General features: G+C 37.4%; 1 long non-coding RNA gene across 1 annotated transcript in view; it reads left to right on the top strand.

Annotated features, from left to right (window-relative positions):
• Positions 1–14,118, top strand: part of LOC147996508 (uncharacterized) — a 151,243-nt gene that overhangs the window by 34,719 nt on the left and 102,406 nt on the right. Inside the window, exon 3 of the long non-coding RNA XR_015672474.1 lies at positions 10,157–10,269. This is a non-coding gene — a long non-coding RNA (uncharacterized LOC147996508). The remainder of the gene's footprint in view (positions 1–10,156; positions 10,270–14,118) is intronic.

Raw genomic sequence — 14,118 nt, 5'->3', positions numbered from 1 at the left:
GAAAGACTCTATTATAAAGTCTCATTGAATGACTGTTCTGAGAAACATAAGAGGCACAGTCTTCCTGATGTGAGGAAGACTCTGGCTTTTCCAAAAGTTGATGGGAAGTATTTAAAAATCAAAGCTTGGATGAATACTTGATGTCAGTTTTAGTTATTTATAAGTGTGGATTTTATATCTAGGGTGACTTAATAGATTGTCCAATGAAATACTCTTTGATTGCTTAAGGAGTCATGGTAGGCAGAGGAGGAAGAGGTTCCTTTAATTTCAGTCAAGACTTGCTCCTTGATTATCTTCTTGTTAATATTTGTTACTAAAATTTGCTCATCTCTCCATAATTGTACCAGGTGTCTTTTTGCTGTGCAACAAGCCATTCATTCCCATAGTCGTCTGTACAAACTGTAGCTACCGCTGTCAGACTGTTAGTGAGGGACATTATGGTCTATTTTCATTTATCTAGAAACCCAGACTCTCAACTATATACATAACTACTGCTTCCCCAGTTTAGTCACCAAGTGTATAAGAAAACAATGAAGTATTGAGAACATGAAAAAGTATCAAGAACTTAAATGTGGGGAACTGTAAGAAGGAGAAGAGATCTATAGAGGACTTGAGCGCATGCAGTATAAAGATGCCAAAGACAGTTACTAGCTAGACCATTTGTAAAATCTTTAAAAGAAAAAAGAACTAGAAACGCTTCAACAAAAGCTTAAGTTTTAGAGTAAGAATAGAGTAGGAGAAAATAACACAACTGATGTTGGTATTACTTGGGGCTTTTTTGCACCTAACAGTTAAGATTTCTTATAAGATCTATGATGCTATTATTAGTTATCCTGCTTAAGAATTCTTCTGACCATAAATGGAATATACCAATCTTTGGTTTAGGAAAAACACACACATAGGTCTTTAAATAAGTAGTCAGCTTTTCTTAATACTTATAGCTGCAGAATTTTTCTTAATTTTGTCTCACATGGGATCCTTTTTGTGCTTTGCTTGGTGTTTTGCTTGAGTCAGTATGGATGACATCACAGGGACTAGTATTTGCCAAAGGAGCCCTCAGTCATCTTCCACATGTAAGCAGGGCTCTACCCACCTATTCGTATAAAAGCTAACTTTAGCTTTTGCACAGAGTGATACTGTGTTTTCAAAGGGACGATATGCAATTGAACAGGGGAGGCTTGGGCATCCTACCCATTACATTGGTCACATTGTACTCTGTGGACCAAAGCCTATTCAAAGGATCAGATAGGTTGACTCTGCCTCTTTCTGCCTCTGGTGGAAACAATAACAATGTCACTCAGAGAAGTGGCCTTCAATTTCTAGCACTGGACAATAGTGATTATTCTCAAAGTCCCTTTCAGACATCTGCATCTACACAGAATCACATCTTGTACACAGACCAGCTTCTGTCTTAGTGCAAGGGAATAAACCTGTTGTATATAAGCGAGACAACTTTTCTAACTCAGAAGAATGGCAATATTGATGTCCTATCATTTAGTACAAGCTGATAGACTAGGTTGACAATTTAGAAAAAAAATCTATGTATTTCTTATTTCTCTCAGAAAGAGGTTGGAGGTAAACTGACTCTTTCACAAGTGCTCTATTTTGGTTTCTGTTAAATGAAGATCAATAATTGATCTGTGTGCCAACTATACCTGCCTCAGACTGTTTTCTGCTATTTTTTTTCAATTCGATATGTAGAATCATTCACCAAAAGCATTGCCAGCCCTTTCATAGAAAATCAATGATCAGCTAAAGAGAAAAAGACTGTTTTTAATGGAATATTGAAAAAATGTGGAAGTGACTACATCACTCAGACAGGAGGAGAGTGTAGCCTGTGTAGAGCTATTTTGTATGTGGCCTACCTCCTCTAGTGTTCCCTTGTTATTTACCCATGAACTTCTGGAGAAGCCAGAGAGCACAAATCAAGACAAGAGTAAACATTTATGTCATATATATGCATATATATATATATACCTTATATATTATGTTATATACTATATAATATTTATGTATTATGTTATTTGTTTTTTGAAATTATTTCCTTGATAATATTTCACAATGTATTTTAATCATTATCATCAAACCCAACTCCTCCAAAATCCACTTCCCTTCCCTATCCATTCAACTTTATCCCTATTTTCTTTCTGTTAAACCCATGAAGTAGTTTGTGCTGTCATTACACTCCTGGATTCGTGGCCTTCCATTGGCTGTCAGTTGATCTACGAAGGGCCACACCTTTAAAAGGACTAACTTTCTGTCTCTCAGTAGCTATCAGTTGCCAAAACTCCTTACCTAGTCATCGGATTTAGAATCTATGTTCTCTCTTTATGGTAGGATGTAGAATGGCTCGATCTGGGACAAATCTTGTGAATTCATCTTTACAATTCTATCACATCACATTATTTGATCTATCTTAAAAACAAGAAAATTGATGTTAGGGAAGGTTAGTGATTTATGTGAATCTACAGACGGAAGACAACAGATGTTAATTAACAATTCCGTTAGGTTTAAATATTAATTCATGTTCTTTTCCCCCCTGATTACACTCAGTTTTTCACTTGGCGAAATTAGCATCATGGTATCCTGCTTTTCGTTTTGTTGTGAATGTTCATGACGGGCCATGATATAAACACAATCATCTGCAAAAAGAAAAAAGGAGGACAGCAAAAATTGGAACAGATAAAATTTCTAGAAACTAGCATTATTTAAAAACAAAGTCATGACAATATCTTACCTCTTTTTGGGGGAATACAATTAAATCCAACGTATTTCATTGTCCTACATTGATCATTTTGAGGAGTGTGGGTTGGTTATGAACGTGAATGGAGTATCATTTTGTTTCAGTTAATCTTTAGTCTGGCCTTATGGGTGTCTGTTTGATCCCCTTGTCTGTTCTTCAGATTTGTTTCTTCTGTTGGATTGCCTGGTCTAGCTTGGATATAAGGGCTTTCGCCTTCTCTTATTATACAACGTTCTGTCAGCTTTGTATGTTGGCTCTGGATGGCCTGCCCTTTTCTGCAGGGGAATAAAGAAGGAGTGGATTTGGGAAAGATGGGAGATTAGGGCAGGGGGTGAGAAATAGTAGGGGAAGAAGAAACTGTGGCTGGGATGTGTTATATGAGAGAAAGACTATTTTAATAAATAATAAAACATTACTGTGACATAAAATCATCAAAATAATGTTAAATTAAAAGTAAGTAAATTCAATCAAATGGAGAGGTCTAGGTTTAATGGAGAATGTCTAGGTTTAATGGAGAAGGTCTAGGTTTCATGATGAAAAAATCAGCTTTTTAAATTTTTTTATTAGATATATTTCTCTACTTATATTTCAAATGTTATTCCCCTTCCCGGTTTCCTGTCCATAAGCCCCCATTCCCTCCCCTTCCCCTCCTCCATATGGGTATTCCCCCATACATTCCCCTTATTGTCCCCCATATTCCCCTGCACTGGGGGTCCAACCCTGGCAGGACCAAGAGCTTCTCCTTCCACTGGTGCCCCAACAAGGCTATTCTCTGCTACCTATGCAGCTGGAGCCCTGGGTCAGTCCATGTATAGTCTTTCAGTAGTGGTTTAGTCCCCGGAAGCTCTGCTTGGTTGGCATTGTTGTTCTTATGGGGTTTCAAGCCCCTTCAGCTCTTTCAGTCCTTCCTCTAATTCCCCCCAAGGGGGTCCTGTTCTCAGTTCAGTGCTAGCATTGACCAGTGTATTGGGCATACTCTGGATGTGTCTCTCAGGAGAGATCTATATCCAGTCTGAAAGATCAGCATGCATTTTTTAGCTTCATCAATCTTATCTAGTTTTGGTGGCTGTATATATATGGGCCCCATGTGGGGCAGGCTCTGAATGACTGTTCCTTGAGTCGCTGCTCTAAACTTTGCTTCCATATCCCCTCCTATGGATATTTTCCCCCTTTAAGAAACAATCAGCTTTTATAATGAAAAGCAAATCCAAGAAATTGATTTTCTCACATTTTACCATCTCTGAATTTACAATCCAAAATCAGAAAACATTTTGTTATATTTTAATTGTTCAACTCTCCAATGAATGAAAAATTGGCAGGCAACTAGGGCAGGTGACATGACCAATTTCTCAGGCTCCGGAAACGGCTGATTTAAAAATTTCTCCAGTACCACATAGGAAATGTGCTCTAGAGCCAGGTTTGAACCCAGGAAGATGGAGTAACATCAGAGCCAATGATAGCGAAGTGAAACCTGTCTTTGGAGCACTGTGTCAATAGTGGAGAAGTCAGAGGAAAAGAAATCTCATAATGCATTATGTCACTGAAGAAAAATTTCCATTCTGTAATCTTTATCTAAGCTTTTCCTTTAGAAGACTTATACTCAGTGACTTAACCGCTTGTCTACTCTCTGGGTCAAAAACACTCTTTGTGTACTCTGATTTTCCTGTCCCAATTTCTGTTGCCCACTTAATATTCCCTAACTCAAAGTTTTGACCAATCATTAGTCAAGTCCTATTGCTCCCTTACCACACTATAATTCCCCCTTTTCTAGCAAGTCCAATAATTAGAAAACAGACATATGCACATCTTCAAACTCTAGAAAAACACTAATGCAATGGGGTCCGATTCACAATCAGCAATTTCAATTGTTGAGCTGGACCCTACAAATATTAAGGACATCTACTCTTTACCTTTCTAATTCTGGGCTTCTCATGACTTCTACCAAATATTTTCTACTTGATTTTAGACTTTCTACTCATTTTTGGTTACTCAAATTTACTCTAAACTATTTTATTTTAAGTTACAGTCTGTTTAAGTCAGTAAAAATCCATCGTTTTATTAACAATGACAAAGGCTATGTCATTCATTTATTTTGATGTAATCCATAATAAAAGTAAGAGGCAACGAAATATAGTTGTCTATACAAGAGCCAAGGTTAGAACCACTTCCCTGGTTTCCAAAGAAAATGCTATTTCCCATTGTCTAAATATTGTGATTCCAATATATACAAACACCATTATACAGCACTCCATAGTTTGTTATCTTTATGGCTTACTGATTTATCCACATGGTTTGAAATAAATATAAATCTTGTTCCCATGTGCCCTAGATCCTTTCACCTATTCTAATCTGGCACCTTCTAAGGTTTGGAAAATGCAAATATAAGAGAATTAAAGACAAATATTTTTTATTTATTCTGTATTATTGGCCACTGGGATGAACCCAGTGCCTTGTGCAAGCAAAAGATATTACCTTTTCTTACTGAAAAATAGTGAGTGTGTGTGTGTGTGTGTGTGTGTGTGTGTGTGTGTGTGTGTGTGCCTATACATATTGTAATTCTGGGGAAAAAGATTCTCTTGGAAAGTCAGAGTACCTATAAGCACACATGTACTGTTGTATCACTTATTTTTTTTCTGAGTTTTACCACACAAGCCTTAAGCTTGTCTTTAAGTGGTTGCAGAACAGAGTGTTTTATACACCATTAGTTATTCCCACTAGTTCTTTTTTCTTTTATTCTTTAATCTTTTTTTTTCATTCCAGACTTTATCCCACTTCTGGTACACCCTCTGACTGTTCCGCATCCCGTACCCTTCTCACAGCCCCCCACCCAGTTTCCAAGAGGATTTCTCCACTCCTTCACTCCCTAAGCCCCCCAAGGAAATATCCAATAAAAAACCATCTTGCCTCATTAATTCGAGATAGAACTTTATATTATAAAAGGCTGACATTTCTATTTAAATCTGTTATTTACTTGGTACAGTTTGTTCCTTTGTTGGCACTTTCAAGGGCTTTACATGTTAGAGCAGTGATAGGCTATTGAACCCTTAAAATGCGGTGAGAGAGTAGAGTGTAGTGACATTCAGGTGTGTTGTCAGCACTAGAGAAGCTGAGGCAGTAAGACCACATGTTGGAGCACAGTTTGGGCCATAGAGGGGGATGCCATGTCAAACACGGGGTCATTAAAACATGTGAGCAGTGTGAAAGGAGATGTACTAGGACTGAACAGCCACACTGATTTTACCAAATACTTCACATTAAAAAGCTTATGGGCCAAAGTTACTGCTTAGTGACAGAAGACCTTCCTAGAATATATGAGGCCCTGGGTTCAATCTACCATGGACAGGAATTTGAAATGTTATAATAGTAACTTTCATATGTTAAAATGAAAAAAAAGTGGATACTTTAAATAATTACATATTTAAAAACCTATAATTTATTATTATTATTATTTCATTTACTTACATTTCAAATGTTCTTCCTCCTTCCCAGTCTCCCCTCCACAAACTCCCCATTTCATCCCCTAACCCCTTTGTCTCTAAGAGGGTACTTCTGCACTCACCCACTGCTGCCTCACCCCTGTAACATACCCCGTTGCTGGGGCAACAAGCCTCCATAGGATCAAGCACCTTCCTTCACATTGATGCCAGATAATGCAATCCTCTGCTACATATGTAGCAGGAGACCTGGACTTACCCATGCATACTCTTTGGTTTGTGAATTTATTTTTTACAATGTACTAGGAGATTTTTTTAAAGTTGTGCATGTGGCTTTTATGATCATACTAATTTTAAACATTTAATGGGTGGGCTTGACCTTACTTCACGCACACTTATTAATCCATCTTATTTTTTATATGAGCTTAGAATTATTTAGTATATTTTAAAGACTAATATTTAAATTACTCTACTGAATTTTGTTTGAACACAAGAGAAAGACATTCTTTGGAGGGGATACTAACTGGAAACCGGTCTTTCTCTCTCTTCTTTCTTCTCCTTTCACCCTATCCATTGCTCCTTCCTCTCTTCACCCCTTCTTCCGTATTCATCTTTCTTTTATCCATCCCCACTTCTCTTTACTCTGCTTGTTTTAGTGGCTTTCAAAGAAATAGAGCATGAACAGTTAATGTTGTCTTATGCCTTTTCAGATCTTAGGATTTATTCTATAATTTTTTTCGTTACCTGTCAACTAGGTAAATTAAGTAGGCATCAATAAATTTATAGTATACCTTCTGGTTTATTGTAAATTTAAGAAGCATCTTGATTCAGATTTTCAACGTGTTACTTGTTAAATCAGCTTTGATATTCACAGATGATGTTTATCTGAACATGCGGGTAGATTTTTCATATTTTATCCTGAATCTTTCATCAATACATGTATCTTCAAATCTAAATTATCTCTACATTTTGATACAAGGTGCATTGTATCAAGCCTTCCTTTAAATGATTTATTTTCCTTCTACAAGTACTGAAAAGGACTTCCCACCTTTAATGTAATGGGCTCTAGTTTTATGTTGGATCCTGCATTCTCTATGTTCCCATGGAATTTGGTCTTTTATACCTACTCTCTCTGTTCAGGAACTATTCTAGAATGGTTCTTTCCTCGAGAATTTCAGCACCTGCTTTCTTATCATGTTTTTAAAAGTTCTAAACTTTTAATAAACTCAATGATTCCAGAAAAACAAAGAACTTTAAGGCAGGCTGTGCGGTGGATGATTTCTATGTCTTTCTCTCCTTTGCTGATCATACTTTGGGAGAATTATCAACACCCCTGTTCCATTCTCTCTCTACCTTCTCCTTTACCAATTTCTAGGAATTTCTACTGGATAACCAATAATCCAGCAAACATCTTCTGCACCATCCAAGACTTTTACTCCCTCCTTTAAACAACCTTTCATTGTGGCACCCATAGACTATTGATCTATTCCCACCCGTCTTTTTTAGGCTCCATGTGTAGAAAGCATATTTATTTTATAAAATCCTCAAACTTTGCATACATAAAATCAATCATTATCACTTATTATTAGCTCATTATATAACACAGAGAGTATTGCTTCCCCCATGATACTCTCTACAAGAGTAGATTGTATATCCATTCACCAGCTCTTCTATATCAGAAGGATCACAGCCCTCCTAAATAGCAAATATACCCTATTCTGTAATTTAAAAAAAATTCAGGGTCTTTCCACGTGATTTTGGCTGTTCTGAAAATTACTATGTAGACCAGACTGGCCTTGAACTCACAGAAATTTGACTGCTCTTAACTCCTGAATGTAGGGACTGAAGGCATGTGCCGCCACACCCAGCTTCATCACCATATTCTTTACAGGCCTTGTGTTTCAAGTTCTGTTGATTGAGCCGCAAACTAGATCTCAAATCTTTCTACTTTTTCCATAAATAACCCAGCATATATCTTGCCTTATTATGGTTTTGAGCTCTGGAGTCTTTCTTTTCTTACTGATGTTCCTTACATTAACACAATAGTGGCCTTCCAGCTATACAGATCTGTGACTCTATTAAAAATCCTCTCAGTGACTTTGTAGTTCTGTAAGACGGCCTAAACTCCTCAGTTAGCAAGGAGTTACTAAGGTTCAGTATGTAAGATCAGGTCCAGCGTATGGTCTGATCTCACTCATACTTAATAGTTCTCCTTACAAATTATCCATACAAATTGAGTCTATTTCCTCAGCTAAAAATTTGACTTTTTTTTTACTTCACCACCACGTGCTGGCTATCTTCATTAACTTTGAGAAATCTCCCCTATTCTTGTCATTTTATTTGAGGAATCTTTAGTAATGTTTCACTTTAAGATTAATTGAGTTAGACAGGTCATCTTCACTTCTTGTAGAGCCTCATTTTCAGTCTTAATACTGATGGTTGCACATGATTGTATGTGTTTCCATGTTGTCTGATCATTTCTTGGAGATGAGAACAATGAAGACTTAAGTGCAATCAATAATCTTACCCCGACACATAGATGCAGGTTTCCTAATGAAATGACTGAATGCAGGGAAGAAAGAATGAAGAACGGAAGAAAAATGTGTCAGAAACCAAAATTGTCTGGAGTTTGATTTGCAGAAAGTGTACAATGCAGTTCCCATTCCTTTCAATCTGGTTGGCTGAACATTAAAAGTTCTCAATATCAGACATGATTAATGTACTGTTCTTTGAAAGATTAATTTGACATTTTTCTGTTGAAACAGATTAGAAATACATTAGATGCAATTTTGCAGCGATGAGAACATTGACAAGCGGCGGTATATTCAAATCACCTGGTGATCCTGGGAAACTATCCAGTTCCCAAGCTGTGGCCCAGAATGATTAAATTCACTTTATTGGGAAGAAATCTAGGATTCATACTTTTATAAAGAGTTTCATAACTTCCCATAGGTTTAACTCTTAACAAAGTAGCATCACTAGCATGTCTAAAATACATTCTTTTGAAGTATGATAAATTTTTTAATCCTAGAGCAGAGAATTTTCCCCTGTATTGTGAAGGAAACAGTAAAAAAGAAGAGCAAAACCTTTTCTTAGTAATATTAATTTTTATGTTGAATGAAATTTTAGGGATAATGAAAAGTGCTTAAGTTTGTGAACGGATTTGGCTTTGCTCAGATTCATACTCATTTACCTTTAAATCTTTTTCATGTCTCTTCAGCTTCTTGGAGTGTCCTCTCTCTCTCTCTCTCTCTCTCTCTCTCTCTCACACACACACACACACACACACACGCATACATACACATGTATGCATACTCACACGCATACACATACGTATATCTGAAATCATATGTTAATGACTGTCTTTGGAGTTTTGGAACTCTCACGTCAAGCTGCTTTCATTGCTTCTCTTTCCCCGACTTCAGCTCCCCGCAGTGTATGCCTTCAGTTCCCCTAGTAACATTTGTTGTGATGGAAATTCACCCAGTCCACCTTTTTACCACAGATTCATTCTATGTTAGAAAATATCTATGCATATCATGGCGTAAGGACTGAATTTACATGTAAGAACGAGAAGATATACTATACTTGGACTGCAAACTGGAATACTCTATTGAAAAGTTGAAGGATGAGTAAAAACACCATAAATAGAAGCCTGATGGTGCAAAGGTTTTGGAATGGTTGCAGTCTTAAAGGAAACGTGCAAAGAAAAGAGTTGGTGAGTTATTTGTATTCACTCAATGAATACAACCTCGTCACACCACACCCAGGGTTAAATGCTTTAGTGAAGCTATGAGTTGCTGAACCTTAGTATCCTTCATAATCCAAATTGAAATGCAAATCAACCTGGTGAAAATTTGGGGAGAACATGCGATAATAGGTTGAAGGATTAGAAAAGGCAACTGATTTTAGTTTCAATGAAGAATCTGTACTCATATTTTCAGGTTGTAATAATGAATGTTAATTGTCAACCTGACAGAATCCAGAACCACGTTGAAGATGAGCTTTGGAGGAATTATTTAGACTTGGTTCCATGTGGCGGAAAGATCTGTACACTGCAGGGTGACACCAATCTCTGGGATCCTAGACTGGGTAAGTGGGAAAGGGAACCATCCAGTAGTATTTATTCATTCCTCTCTGCTTTCTGACTTTGAATGTTATGTGAGTAGTTTGATATCTGTTCTTGTCACCCAGACACACCGTGATGGATCATACCAGCATCTTGAAGCCAAAATAAACTTCATTTCCCTCAAGATTTTTGTTGTTTTTGTTTTTTTTTCCCCTGGGCATTTTGCCCCAGTAATAGCTAAACAATTAAGGCATAGCCTCAGTGAAGAAGCCACGAAAATTGAAGATTAAAAGAAAGAGGGCATGGATAAGTGCATAAGATTTCTCTGCAGATGAGAGGAAGAGAAAATGCATGAGTCCATGGGGACCGCAGACAGCCGGCTTGTGAGGTGTGGGGGCGTATTTTTCTCAGTAGGGTGTCATTTGTATAGGATGATTCATGGAGCAGTGCTACTCAGACAGACTTTACCAGTCACTACTCACGTCCTACTTACACTACAGGCATTCTTCCCTGTTACTGTCTGAGACGAGAGTAAAGGGAAAAGGCAATCTGGTGATGTTGGACAATAGTAATGCTCATCTACAGTCCCCATGTTTGTTTCATATTCTGGGAACATTGTGACACATTAAATTTTGTTGGAATTCATTTTGAGAATACAAAGTATACTTATTTCAACCTTACCTAAATATCTGCCTTCTTTGACTGTCTGACAGATGCAAGTCACTCTAAAAATTAAAAGGCCCTATCCCTGGCATTGCAGACTACCGAGCAAGATTTCATATTTGTCTGACAAATGTCTATTTATGTCAGCTAACATCAGTTTTGTTATCACCCTCTGTGTTTCATATATTCTAATGATATGAATAGAGGTATGTATATCAATGTGGATTTATGGGTGATATCATCATTAATATTTAAATAACTAAATGAGTTTTGTTAGTCCAAAAACTTTTGAGAACAAAGTTAAATAGCCTCTGCAGTAGTATTTTATGTTCTTGGGAATATTGTTATTCTAGAGAAGATTCCACAGGAAAATGAAGAAAATTATGCCAAATTAAAGATAATTTAAATGATAGCTCCAGGGCTTAAAAAAAACAGATTTCAATATGTAACGAAATCATCACGTAATATTGTTGCTATTTATTGAGGATAGACTTTGTGGCATGCTAGTATGATTGTTAATTGTCAAATAACCCCGTGCCAAGATGTATTTTCTGCAACGAATGTGTGATGAAACTGTATGGTTTACTTTGTCATTTCATCATTTAGTGAAGAGATGTCATAGGGTTTACTGCTCAGCAGAACAGGCTCCTTTTACATATGTTTACACGATTAAAAAAGCAAGAACTTTTTACATTTTCTCTTAATATATATCCTCAAGCCATATAATCAGAGAAGACAAATAGAAAGGTAAATTCACCTCCCTTCCACACAACAAGGTAGTCATATGGTCTGTTTTCTCTTTCTTTGTTTACTTCAATGTAGCATCCTAAAAATATGTATCCACTAGAAATTTGTGTCCAATAAATACGTTTGGAATGAATGAACTCTTTGTGGGATTCAATTCTTACAAAGCTCTGTGTATGGTTTAAGCATAAAATGTCCCACACAGGCCTGTGAGATTTGTTCCCATAGCTAATGAAGCTTTGGGGAAGGGGATTGCAAAGCCCATAGGAGAGAGAGCCACAGTGGAGATAGTGGGACACTGGGAAGAGGTTTTCTGGTTTTCTTGACCAGGTCAACTTCCTGTTTGTTCTGTTCCTCTTCCCGAGTACAGACTCAATGGGACCACCTTCCTCCTGCTCCTGTCATCATATCTTCAAATTGTAATGAACTGTACCTACTCCCTAATTATAAACCAAAATAATGACACCTTTACTGCTTTCTGCCGGGAATTCCATCATAGGAACAACAAAAGTTACAGGATGCCTGTGAATATCTGTGGGATCACATCTTCACAGAAAGAGTACAGTAAAGCAGAGTGCTATTGCCCAACTTGGGACTACAGAGATAGTTCAGTGCAAGCATAACGATCAGATCTATAGCACCTACATTAGAAAATAAGGCATAACTGCTCTAATGCTCTTAAATCAGAGACAGACTGGTCCCTGAGGCTCACTGGTCACCTACTCTAGACAGGAAGTGAATGTTAGGTTCAACGGAAGACCATGTTCCAAAAGATAAGGTGAATAATGATACAAGAAGATGCCTACTATCCACCCCTGTCATGTACTTGTACATGTGTACATGGATACAAATATGCCCATGCCTACCTTTCTAAAGTTACATGATTCCCCAAAGTCACTGTAAACAACAGAATCTGTGATCAAACTTGGGCCTACAAAAATCTAAATCCAACAAATACTCTTAAAAGTATTTTGACATTACTTAGAATGGGAAAAATCATAAAAAAATGAAACTATGTCACAGTGAGGGACTTTATAAATGAAGGTGACCTATTTGCTTGCTTGTTCTAGACATAAAAATAGAATTGTAGGAAATACGTGGCAATATGAGAAAAATCATTTTACTAAAGTTCACATCTAGAGTATTATTTCAAATAATTAATAAATTAAAATTGGGGAAGCTGGAGAATTCAAAGGTATACGGTTTGACACACTAAAGAAAACAGTCTGGAGATACACAGTGAGTCTGCGAACACATATAAAGTAGAACAAATGTTTGACTTTAACAAAATTTGCAAAGAAACTATAAATCACAACACCAAAGTACAAGAGTTATGGAGAAAGATAAAACACTGAAAGGGTTGCAATAAGTCATAAAGGTTCAAGACAGAACTATCGAAATGCCTTTGAGTGTATTATTATCACATGGAGAGAGTGTCAGATTTTGTATTTTAGAGTCCACACATTGTATCCATGCCATGAGAACTGACAATAAAAGCCCAGTGTTGTCCTTATGAGTGTACACTCTCCTCTCAAGCATGGGGCATTCATTCTGTTCTTTTGCATGTTAGTCAGGAACTAGAATATTGCTTGATTTAGACTTGAGGTGAACGCCACTCTGCAGTGTTTTACTGACACCACAAACTGTCTGATATCATTTCTATGTGTTCTTCAGAAAAGGTGAGGTGGATAGTTTTCCAGTGTGATTCAATGTTAAATCACCTGAGAAAAGCTTCTCTGTGAGTGACTGCCAAGTCAGATTCACCTGCGAACATGTCTGCAGGGGATTCTTTCGAATTCCTTAACTGATGTGAGAAGACCCAGCGTTAAATAACACTTATCCGTGATTTAGGGACGTGGATGGTATAGAGTAGTGAGGTCTAGCTGAGCAAAAAGCATGCATATGCTCAGTTTCTCTTTTTGTGTTTGGTTGTGGATATGAGTGGTTGCTTCGGCTGTCTGCCTTGACTTCCCTGCTATGATGGGACTGTGAGGTAGATTTGTGGGCCAAAATAAAGCCATTTAGAACAGCAACAGAAATGAAACTAGGACAAAAAAGTTAGATGATTTGGGTGTTAGTCATGGATGAGAGCCGTCACAGCTCTTCGTACTTCCCGTCTACTGTCACGCAGTTACAGATCGGGTTAGTCAAACTTACATCGCTGAGATAGGGCACCTGCTGGAAATGGTGTGTAAGGAGGGACCATTTGCTTTAGCTAATGGTTTTAGGGGCTTGGGCACATGGTTAACTCATTCTGTTGTGGTCCTGTGATTGGGCAGAACGTGATGGCAGCAGAAGTATATGGCTGCCACCTCATAGCACCCAGGAAATAAACAGGGGGGGGGCAGACAGAGAGACAGAACAGAGATAAAGACTGAGAAAAACAGAGGGAGAGAGAACATGCCTGTATCAAGTCTTTCTTTCTTTCCTTCTTCCTTTCTTTCTTTCTTTCTTTCTTTCTTTCT

Source organism: Rattus norvegicus, chromosome 2, assembly GCF_021556685.1.
Source record: "Rattus norvegicus strain SHRSP/BbbUtx chromosome 2, alternate assembly SHRSP_T2T, whole genome shotgun sequence".
Lineage (NCBI taxonomy): Eukaryota > Metazoa > Chordata > Mammalia > Rodentia > Muridae > Rattus > Rattus norvegicus.
The sequence above is the reverse complement of the archived record's forward strand: the minus strand, read 5'-3'. Positions and strand labels throughout refer to the sequence as shown.